Here is a 12,509-nt window from a genome sequence, read left to right as displayed (position 1 = left end):
CCAGCCAGCCCAATAGTGCAGTTGTATAAATCAAGAACCCTCCCCTCCAAGTAAAATATCTATGTTACTCCTTCCTATTCTGCCTGTCAGCTGCAGAACTGGCTAGGGTGGGAGAAGCAAGGATGACCAAGGAGGACTTTTCATGAGCACTCTCATCACTGCCTCTGAAGAGTATCCTCTTGTAAATAAATTAAGTCTCTCTGCTCTGATGAAAATTCAGCGTCTATCTCAGTGGCAGTGCCCAGTATCTTCAACATAATGGGCAGCTTCATCTGGCATGCCTTAGGTCTGGTTTCGTAAGTGATCTTCCAGGAATGGATAAGCTATCAACTTTATCAGCTTTTTCATTTTCTCAGATTTCTTTGCCCTTCCTCTGTCGAGATGGTGGGGCTCTGTACCTTTAGTGTATCCATTATATACCTCCACAGCAAACAACGGCAGGAGCTTCTGCTGGCATTTACCGGAGATATTCGAGCTGAGGCTCAACAGGGCTCTGGGCAACCTGAGCTAGTTGAGGATGCCCCTGTTTACTGCAGAGAGGGTTGGACTAGATGAGCTTTGGAGGTCCCTTCCAACCCAGACCATTCTATGATTCTATGATTATTTATCTTAATCTAGCAAGCATAGATGGTAGTGGCAGAAAAGACCTATAGGCATGTTTTTGGCACCTATGCTGACAGCTTCCCTGGTACCCCAGGCACACCTTGATTGTGTTTCCACTGGTAATATTCTCCATCTTGGCTAGGTGTAGCTAGCCATGAATCTGCTACATATGCTGTTAGCTATACTCCTTTTTTCCTGACCTATAACCTTCTAGAGTAAATGATAAGTTACAATACACTGTTTCTTTCAAGTCACATGCTTTCATACTTTCCAGGATCTCCAAGACTTCTGTGTCCCAAAAGTTAAAGAATCTGAATGTGAACCTCTGTGTTTCCAGTAACATGGCAGTACACGTTACTGGAGATTTTTTTGGGGGGGAAATAACCAAAAGAAAAGGCAAAATCAGAGATCTAGGTTTAGTTCAAGTATCTAGTAACTACTCAGTTCAATATATTACGTACTTATCCCTGAAGATCTGGACCTTGTTGATGACAGAAAAAAAGCTGTAAAGTTTTAATTTTGAAAGATACACATCTGGCACATGGCGACTTCCTCCTCTCAGAGGTACTATGTGATTTTTAACCTCTGCAATGCTGACAAAGTAAGGTTGAAAATCTGTAAGGTTCTAGGGAATACTTTCTCAAATGTTGATCTTAGCATTCCCTAGTTTTTTAAAACTGTTTCTAAAGTGCAAAGCACTTCTGCATTTTATGTGACATATTACATAAAGTATTTTCAAGGTCATTAAATTATCTCAAAATTATGAGCTAAAAGCAATACAGCCTTACAATGAAGAGTGATGGATCTGAGATGCAAGTGTAAGGACAAGTGTAAGAAAATGCTCAGAGCTGGTTTTTGAAGTATGAAAGAGAAACACAGGGTAGTTGAGTGGTTATTATCTGAGAGAGTAGATACAGCAAGACGCTAGGAGATTACTGAGAAAGCAGGTGCTGTGACAGCTGATGGTCAGCAAGCAGGCAGATGTCATATCTTCTACGATTAACTTCTATGTAATTAAGTATGGTTGTTGTTCAGATCATGAGGAGTGACACTACAACCAAATACTAGGAAAAAAATGTTTTTTACATGTACAGAAATACAAGTTTCTGAGATAATAAAGCAAGACATAAGACAGCAAGCCCTGCAGAAGACATGTAGGCTTATCCTCTCTGGATGCTGCTCTACAGCCAACTTCTGGTTGGTCTCTAGATGTCTCTTGGGTCAGCAGGCACCACAGCAGCCACTAGCAACTGAAGGGATTGATTCCTGCTCCCTTCCTGCAGTTCCACTTGAGATGAGAAAATCCTGCCAAGTTATAGGAATGCTTATCAGCATGGCTAAACATATGATCCTGGGAAGCTTTATATCACAGGGCTCTTTAAGGTTATTGACAGGGATCAGCTTTTCAATTACTCTTCAGGGACATCTTTGGGAATCTCTTCTCATGAAGTACTTGAAGGAATTTCTGTGATAGCAGAAACTCTATAAATCAGTAATTAAGGCAGTAGTCAGTGAAGTTAGTGCACCTAATCAAAACTGGACTCAAAAGGTATAGTAGGAAACAAGATTGGGTGATAAATCACCTTTTATTGCAAATTTTAAAAAGGAAAAGAATGAAAAAAGGGAGGGAAAATCAATGAATTGGTCCAGCTTACTAAAAGCTGAAGTGAACAGGAGCAACAGTCCAAGAAATTATTGCATCCAAACTGCATAAGGCAAACAAGAGCATAAATCTGAAAAGTTAAAGTAAATAAATGTGAATAAAAGTACATAAGATTTTTAAATTAAATCAGAAAATCTTGTGTTTAATTCTGAAGGGAAAAGTGTGTGCCAGAATATTGAGTTATACATTGCTTTATTGAAGAGTAGTTCAAGATCTTATCAGCTCTATTATGAGGAATGTCAATAAAAGGCTGTGTGATGATAAAATGTTTAATTAAAAGTGAACATTGTGCAACATATGAACTCTTTGTATTATATGAAAAAAGGCATCAAATGTATTATGTTCTCCAAGTTACAAATCACACTGAATTGTTTCCCTCCATGAAACATTCTTATCACTACAAAATCTTGTATAAAAATAAATGTATCTATATTGGCTCCTTTATAAATTAGTTTAAGATTATCTACCTCCAGGGTACTTCAAATACTTTGAAAATCTGGGACAACCTGCATCTTGTTCTCTTGTTTTTCCCCCCGCTGAGTAAGGGGTATGCTTTGGCAAGTCAATTAACAAAGCAAAGGCTTAATACTGATTCAGTGAGTTAATAAAAAAGTAACAGAAACAAGCAAGATTGAATATTTTTTTATTATTACTTATATAATATACATGCATACACCACTACTGTCCTAAAGATCTCTAACAACTGTGAGATTTCCTCAGTAGGGAAAGTAAAAATCTATGACATTCAGAACTGCACACACAGTTATATGCAGCAATACCCATGATAGACAGACATCAGGTTTCCTCCCTGGTGACAACAATCTTACCCCTCCATCTTCTCTTCAAGAGGAAGTGCCAATGCAAGGATACTTATCTATGGGCCAGGGTTACTTATCTATAGGGTAATGCCCTAGGAATGAAGCAGGAGCATAAAATGTCAAATCAGTGTCATAGGACTAGGCACTAAACAGCTTAAATACCTTCATGGCCTTCCCTTTGGCATAAATTTCTATAACAAAGCATAACAAGAGCATCCTTTTGGACACTTTGGCTTGAACATGTAGAAGTTATGAATGACCTGCGGGTGATATATGCTCTTTAAAAAGAACTCTTCACCCATAGATAAGAATAAAATTATCAAATTTAAACAGCTGGTAAAGGAGAATTCACAATACGCTCAAAGAAAAGGTTTGTGGTCATAGAAACCAGTGATACTAAAGAGCTCTTAAGTGATCCAGTCTTTCCTCTCAGAGTTAAGCCTTTTTCCTTGCAGTCCATTTTATAGCCTTCAACAAAGAGAATAGTTTTATATTGTATCTTTCCTGTAGGATTGCTGCCTCATCCTTTGGGAAATTAATCTGAAGCCTTTTCTCTCTTTTTATCAGATAGTATTTCCTGGGAATCAGTCTATAATTGCACCTAACAATTCTGACATATTTAAGGATAGAAAAATACAGGTATAGAAACTTTTTTTTCCTTTGAGCATGGGATCCCTCAAACCAAGTACAAATAAACTTCAATAACAGAGAATTATTACCTAAGAAGCAGATTTGGTAGTAATATTAAAAAATAAGTCTGCAGCAGAGCTCTAGAGGCAGGAATAGAATAAATCCTTCACCAGGAGCCATCAGATTCCCAGGGTCATGGTGTACATGAAGCTAAGACAAAAAACTCCTGCTGATTTCAATGTGCCAAGGATATTATCCCATATTTTATTCACAGTATTTCATCACAAACACAAACTACAAATGAAGCATCATGAGGTGATCTGCCTATAATACCTAATGTTTTCTTCCACTGTAATAGCCAAGACCTCTCCCTGAACTCCAACGGAGGCAAATTAGTTCCGCATGTCAGATACCAACCGTAATATTTTCCCTTACACTTGGTACACAATGAGAGGATGCAGTACAGCATACAGCAATTAATACATTTCTTTTTGTGAAATAATGCATGACAGAACAACTCAGAAAAGATGTCGCTCACTTGGAAGTGGAGAGTTGCTAGCCCATGAAGAGTAGAAGTAGGAAAATCAATCAATGGAAAATAAGATAAATGAAGACCCCCTACTGTCTTACATCTTCCTAGTGGTTGCATTACATGCTTTATTTCAGCCCTTCCTTCCTTGCAGGTCTCCAGGTATGCCCAATTACATCAGCTCTGAATCTGGGATTACAGCGTGTCACAATTCAAACTGAATCAGGTATCCTGCCAAGGGCTCAGCTGCCATTCCAGATGGTGTGGGTCTATTACAGGTTTTGTGTCATATTTACCAGTCTCTTGTTTAAGTAACAAACTCTTTTACCAGTGAGTGTCTTTTACCAGTGAGAAAATAATAAACTGCAAACAACACCTTTAGGTAGTTTTCTATTCATTCTGCTTCTCTTTAGCCAAAGACAATGTGCTTAAACAATATGCAAGCATTTCTCAAAATAACTCTCATTGCACTATTCTATTAGGAAATAACCTTGGTTATGGAGTACTAGTTAAGCTATGCTACTTCTGACAACACACACACAGGGACTACAGAGGTTACTTGTAGTCACAGATAAGTCACAGCATCCCAAGAATGCTTTGGAACAAAACTGTGAAACTAATGAAAGCTTATAGAATATTGTAGGCCAGTATAACACCTGGAAGCATTAAAAGCTCTGTTCAGTAGATACCAACAAAGAGGAAGCCACCAAAACCAATGGTAAATCAAGGTGAAGTGAAACGTGAATCCAAAACAATACTCTATTTCCACAACTGCCCTCTCTCCATTTTTCATATTTCTACAATTACCCTACAGCCCTTCCTCAGGGTTTACTACTCAAAGGGTCCTTTCCAAGCACAAGGCTTTTCTGCATTTCTTTTCTCATTTCTAAGCTTATATATATATATACATACTTTTTTTTCCATTTCCCAGTTCAGATTTGCTCTAACCCATTTTTTTTAAAGCATCACATTGAAGAAAAATCATATTCACTTCATACTTCTGCTGTTATTTCAGTAGTCTTTAAAATAAATTAATTTTGTCTATTATAGAAATAATTGATATTATAGATACCTTTTTCTCACAACCACTGATAGGAATTAAAATATATTGTTTTAGTTGCTAAATTTAGTTGCTGAATAGTGTTTTTTGCTGCAGTACAATGGTGATAGCTTGATCACACCTTCTGAAGATAATTTTAGAGGTACAAACAAGTAATAGCAGCCTTAGCTGTGAGGTCAGTAATATTTGCCCAAAATTTAGAAAAATATATGGAATCATAGAATTCTATAGAGAATTATAGGATAGAATATACATAAATTTAAAATATATTGACTTCATTTATATTAAGTAGAAAAGTGATTATGATCAACTTCATCAAGCCTTTGTGGAAAAGAAAGAAACCTACCTTTTTTCAAGACATCTCTTCTGTTTGCCAATATTACTCAGTGCTGCATGTGGCATCAAAGAACAGGGCATCACACCAAAGAGAAGCTGGCATCTACAGAAAATGTTACTTTTAAGGCCTGTAACATAAAGACAGCACACAATTCTTTCAGAAACATGACTGTAAGAAAAACTGTAATTCCAAGATTACTGCTGTTCAATACATCCTTAACAAATCTGATGCTTTACAAGGAGAAAAAAAAAAAAAAACAAGACTTCACCACTCCTCAACCGGGCAAATTCAACTTCCATGTAGAGTTCAACCTATGTTTTTATCGTTATGCATCATCACCAGTAAACTTGATTCAGTTTACAAAAAATCATGAAGTGCCTTTCTTGCAATACTGATTTTTTTGCCACTTAGAAGTAAAGACACTTTGGTTTGGTTTATAAGCTTTCTTGTATTTGCCAAGTATCCAGTACACAACAGAAGGTTGAACACCATGGTAGCAGTTTCAAAATGTGCTGTAACTGTAGAAGCATGAAGATACGTGTTGCAGAATTAGACATAAGTGAACTAAGCAGGTCTGTTTATGGCAAATTGGAGGTTATATTATTGGAATTTCATTAATTTTTCTGTTAATGCATTAACCATAGTGGAAACAGATTTCTGCTCCTAAATCCACATGAACCAATATGAACAAACATAGAAAGAGGAAGTGGAATAGAAAGAGCTGAACAAGCTAAGACCACAAGGAATACAAACCACATTTAAAAAAAAATATTAAATTTATAGATTATTTTCAGGCATTTTCTTTTCATAGACATCAGCACATCAGCCAATTTGGAGTCAAATTTAAGATAGTTTGCAAGCATGCATGATTTCAATAGAGAGGCAATCAGGTTTACAAGAGGGTAATTTAATCCCTTATTGTTTAGACTACCAATGATTTCATATATCCCTTATTCTGGAGTACCAGAACCTTATTAGTACTCTGTTTTAACTAAATGTATCCAGACCACAGTTAAATTATATCATTTTAAGGCAAGAAGAAAATATCTCCCAACAAAGTCTCATTCTGAGTTTGAATGGTTTTTTACTGACTGAAGATAGGAAAAAAATATTTTCAACATTTTGTTCTATGAAGTTTGTAAACCAAATACCTACCTGCAAAATGGAAACAAAGTATTTTCCTTATAAGTAATGTATCTGATAGAAAATTATTTCTCCTACACAGATTTCCTTTTTGATTGAAAGTAATACATATTTTAGGTACGGAAAAATACAAAGCTATTGATCCAAATATAGTATGAATCCCCTTCGTTAACCTAAGGCATTTAATTATGTCTATATACTTATCATGTCTGGGTATCTCCTTATACAGATACATGTATGATTATAAGACTAAACCTCAAGAGACCTATGGTACTTTAGATGAGCAAGACCAAAAAAGAAAACAAATCTGGCATGCTTCTAATCAGTTTTCTTTATTAGCATACACAGAAATCCCCAAGGGCAAAGCCATGCACAGGTAAAATTATTTGGTTTCAACTACCTTTTGCATAACATTGTTGACCCTTGAAATTTCAGTCCCTCAGCTGATAGCCATTCAATGCAAAACCCAATAGCTGCACTACAGTATGACAATCTCCTTCATTTCACATAGTTTCAACCTGGTGGGGAAGGGTGTATAACTATATACCATGAAGAAAACAAACAAACAAACAAAACCCCACACAAAATTAATATCTCTACAACTACTTTGCATGACATAAAGCCCCTAGTCAGTCTCACAGTGATAGTCTTGGTAACAAGCATAGGAGAATAACCTGAAACATATAATATTGTCCTAAAAAAAAAAATTAAAAAATCAGAGCTTTCAGGTGATAAACATTTATGCTGATTGCTTGATATAACCTCATCTGAGTAAAGGAAATATGCTGAAATGGGGTCCCACCAGCACTTTTTACTTTAGAGCTGAGCAAATCTGGCATTTAATATAGAAATGATGAAGACAAGATGTTAAAGTCCATAGAATAAGGAATTATAGGGTACATTCAAAATTATAAGTCTTTAATAAGGGACTACAGCACATCTGCCTCAAACCAACACCTTTCAGAGAGTCAGACGTAGAGCTACAATGGAGAGAAAAACTTCTATTCCTAGAGCAAAACAATACCAAACCAAACCCCATGAGAGAAAACAGAGCTCATGGGAGGGGAAAATACCAAAACAAAAGCTTATGATATTGAGACATTATGTGCTAAATGCTATTATGTGCTAAATGCTATTACATTCCTCTCTTGGATAGGGAATGAGAATATGCTCTTACTTAGGGTAAGTGTAATACCAACAAATTACCATGAAGTATCAATGTCCTGATGCCTGTATTTCTGAGGAGCAAAACTTCACTGACTGGTGGTTGGATGATGGTTGGATTCCACCATCTGCTTTGCTTTCAACATAATTTTTCCTTATGTAGATTCATGAAAGGCAGATACTTATGATAGCATGGTTATATGAATGAAGAGGACAAAGAGTATTTTGTTTGACTTTAAGGTATGCTCAGACTTCTGTGCAGCAAAAAAATATAGGAATGTGGGGAAAAAAATCACAATGTACAAAGTTTTAAAATGCGTATAATTCAAATGCTACAATTTAGCAGACTCTCTTTGGTGTGGATTAATAGTTCCTCTGCTTTTAATTTTGTCAATTGAAACATCATCTCATCCTTTTTGTTCTTTATTTATTAAATAAATAACAGCTAGAAAAATAATAAACTGTATGTGGCATCATTCCTAGATTATATACTTACTTCTATACCTAACACAATCTAATGACACAAAAGATATTATTCACTTCTAGGACTGTGCCTGAACAGTGGGTTGTTTTTTTTTTCCCTTCTCATAAAGGACTGACAACTAATGGTCCTAATCTGGTAACTAAATATCTAAATACATGTAATACCCTTAAGCCTTTGTATTTACTGCATTATACTTAAAGAATGGTTTATTGATATAATTATTGTGGTTTAAAAATTAAAACAACATCAAAGACAGAGATGTTTCTTTTGCTGAACAGAAATTAAGTGGGTGATTCACAAAAGCAACAAAAAGACTGGTAAGCTCCTTCTGTAAACTCTGGGTTTATTTCCTTTTGGAAACATCCTCTAGAATTGCCATTTGTTGATATTTGGTTTCATGATAGTAGATTACTACAGAGAATACAGTTTGAAAATTAATTTTTAAATTAATTTTTGACCAGTCACAGTTATGGTGCAGAGCATTTGTCACCCTAAAAAATGTGTACTATACTGTACAAGGCTTATCCAGCAGCTTCAACCCAGAGCAGATCACAGAGAATTATTTGATTTATTATCCTTTTATTGATCTTCCTGAGGCATTTGAATGGACTGATCCTGATATGCTGCTCCTCTGACATATCAGATAGATTACTTAACAATTTCAGAGCAGCTGACCATGACCAGGTCAATATCTCACAGGAAGTTCTTGCTCAGAGACAACCATCACTTGCCAGGAGCATGTCTTTCTTCTGAACTACAGTTGTCTTATTTTGATATACAAAACAGACTACAAAGAGATGAAGTTAAAACACTCTAATTTTGCCTTTTGAATTTAGACTATATTTGTAGCTCAATAAAATGCTGCTTTGTGCAAATGCTCCATTACTCCTGCTACCTATCAAAAGGAAATGTGTCCTCAGACTTTTTGCTTTTAAAAATACCACCTTCTAACAAAAGGGACAGCCTTCTGCAGCATGTTTTAGTGTGAACTGTGAAGCAGAACAAAAGGAAGTTCATTTAGCAACTTTTAAAGAGGCTACATGACAGCATCTGGTGAGGGATCTTGTGGCTTACCACGGGAGATTCAAGACCTGACAGGCTAATCAGGCTAAGTACATCCCATGCTTCTAAAGTGGAAAAAACTGCTGCTGCCTGAAGGTCTCATCCTACTGCTTGGTCAATGGGCTGCTCCATTTTAACCATTAGTCAGGAGCCTTTATACACTATAGAGAAAATGGCCATGTCCAGCCTAGGCCTATGCATTCCTAAACCTGGAGCTTGATCCTCAACTCACCTCCTACTCAATCCATAGGAACTACCCAGCACAAATGTCCTGAAATCTCAGGCACAGCAGGCTGGCCTAACTCACACCTGACACTCAGACTCATGGAAGGCCAAGTGGTAGTCAATAGCTCCAATGCTCCCAAATCCAAGTATAGAAGAGATGATATCAGCCCAGCAAAAAGGATGACTCTTCCTCCTCCTCCTTCTTTCTGTCTTCCAGCTCTGCTGTAAACTGAAGGGAACATTGGATGGAAGGCTGGGAGGGAGGGAGAGAAGGAAGGAATAACTATACAAAAGTCCTTGGCATGCTTCTCAGACCACTGTCACAAACTCACAAGTCAGGCAATACGGAATACTTAATCCCACTTCTCAAACATTTTATTGAGAACTGTAGGAAGGCACCTCTATGGATGAGGTGATGCCTGTAGAAAGAAACCTTTTTTGAGGCTAGATTTCATCAATGTTTCCTTCCAGCTTACTTTTTTTTTTTCCTCTAAAAGTCATGCCAATCATGGAGAAGGAGAGGCAACATTGTTTGCTAGTTCCTCCAAATATTTTTTTTATATATATATAATTTAAATATCACTATTAAACTAGTTGCTCAGATAGTATGAAAGTTGACCCATTTCTTTTCTGTGCATTTTTTCTTAAGAAAACGCCCTAACTGGCAGGCTACAAGTGATTTTGGCTACATCTTGGTCATGAGGACCTGATGCCCACACTATGAACATTTCAACCCTAGCTTGCTCCTGTGGATTGAGTACCCAACTGGAGAGAATCAGTCACATTAGCTTCACGTGAAATGAAACTGGCTCACATGCTCCAAGACCTGATACACAATAAATAGAGATTATTTTTTCTGCAAGTCTGTTTCACGTGCATCCGTATGAAATACTTGAGACATTAATGGAGACTGTGTATAAACTAGAAGTAGTACGTGCCTAGGAGTTGACATGGGTGGCTGAATTATTGATCAGATGATACCAAAACAGAAAGTAACAAGTACGCTCAGAAAAGTTTATTCACCGAGAATATTTCCCCCAAAAAGTCTAGAATGATTAACTCAAAATTATAAAAATAAACTACAGAATAGCTGGTTATTAACTTAGTCTGAATATTTTCTAGAACAATTCAAGATAGCAGCCCAAAGATAAAAAATTTAGATATCAAGAGAGAGACAGAGATGACAAGTACTTTTTTCTCTTGGCACTATGAACACACACACACACAGAGAAGTGCTTTTCAGTAAAGAAAACACTTTATAAAGTGCTTTCACTATAAATCTATAAAACTATAAAGTGTTCACACTATAAATCTTTCCCATTGGAGAGGAGTTTTCTTATTTACATTATGCAATTAACTAAAAAGGAAAAGGTCTTTTCTTGCATAATTAGATGGACCCTAAAGGTGATAAGAAAGAAAAAATGTAAGGAAGCTACAAATTCAGAAGTATTTAAATGTCCTTCTACAAAGTCTTGTATGAATTCAGTGTTCAAATGAGGATGTTTCATTTCCCCTTAACCAGATTCATATATTTATGAAGGAGTAGAAATTTAGAATCAACAACCCACCACTTTCAGTAGTAAAGGAACAACTGATCCAACCCATACATGCTTGGATTTTCAAGGAAGTCCGAGGTAATAAAATGTCCAAATTTTTACGTTCAGTAAGAGTCAGGCTTCAATCTTCTCAAAGCCTATTGAAAATTAATCTATAACTTTCCATATTCTGAAACAAACAAACGAATTAAAATTTTTAGAAACTTTCTGCAAACTAGTGACTACTGGTTATTTAAGGATTAAAATTTCTTACTAACTGCCTCCATAATTTCACAGCAGAAACATTAGCACACATATCTCTATTTTTCATAAATGTCAATTCCATCTGACATTGTGTGTTATTCAACATAAAAGATATACGGAAAATAATCTGGCATACCAGTAGGTTATGTCATAAAAGCTATCCACTGAATACTACCAATGATGAACCAGCAAAATATTTAGCTAAATAAAGTAAAAATATGATCTTTTCATAAAAAAAAATCATAAAGTAGGGCTTTTTAATTTTCAGAACAGAAAAAAAGTTGGAGATTCAGATCCCTATTCTGTCCAAGCACAGCAAGATGCATTCAGGATTCCAGTCCACCAGCAACTCCAGGATGATTTTTCTATTCTGATGTGCTACACCCTTTAGCCATGTGCTACATCAAAAGGCATGATAAGCCATGCTTCTGTTGCAATAAATTTAAAAGCAAAATTAAACAACATGAAATTATTTTACATAACTAAATGATTGGGTTTAAGCCACCTTTAGGATGTGACCTGCAATTGCATGAGTAGCTAAAGTCTAATACTTGAGAAATGAGACCACAGAAGAAGTCTGATGCCAGGTCTCCTGCCCAAGGGGGAAGTAGTCCCCTTTTGCTACAGGGACAGTAAAAGGAAACATTTTCGAGAAACTTTTAGCCAACTGTAATCTTTTTTCATAATTCATAAATCTTAAGGCTGCACTTTTTGGTTGGGAAGGTTTTGCACTCATATGGGATTATGCAGGAAGAGATATGGGGTGCACAGACCTTACTGGGAAGTTGCATGTGGTTCTTCAGTCAATATTTTCAATAGTTGGGAATATCTACAATGTATAAGGCTTGGGGATTTCTCAGTATAAACACTAGAATTGAAGAAAGAGAAACTTGTGTTTGGTCAACTAATGCTATCCAATAGCAAAGAAATTCTAGTAGTTTGATGCAGAAATAAAGAGCATGACAGGTCAATTTTATTTCTATTTTAAATAT

Source organism: Indicator indicator, chromosome 1 (assembly GCF_027791375.1).
Source record: "Indicator indicator isolate 239-I01 chromosome 1, UM_Iind_1.1, whole genome shotgun sequence".
In the NCBI taxonomy this organism is placed as follows: domain Eukaryota; kingdom Metazoa; phylum Chordata; class Aves; order Piciformes; family Indicatoridae; genus Indicator; species Indicator indicator.
The sequence above is the reverse complement of the archived record's forward strand: the minus strand, read 5'-3'. Positions refer to the sequence as shown.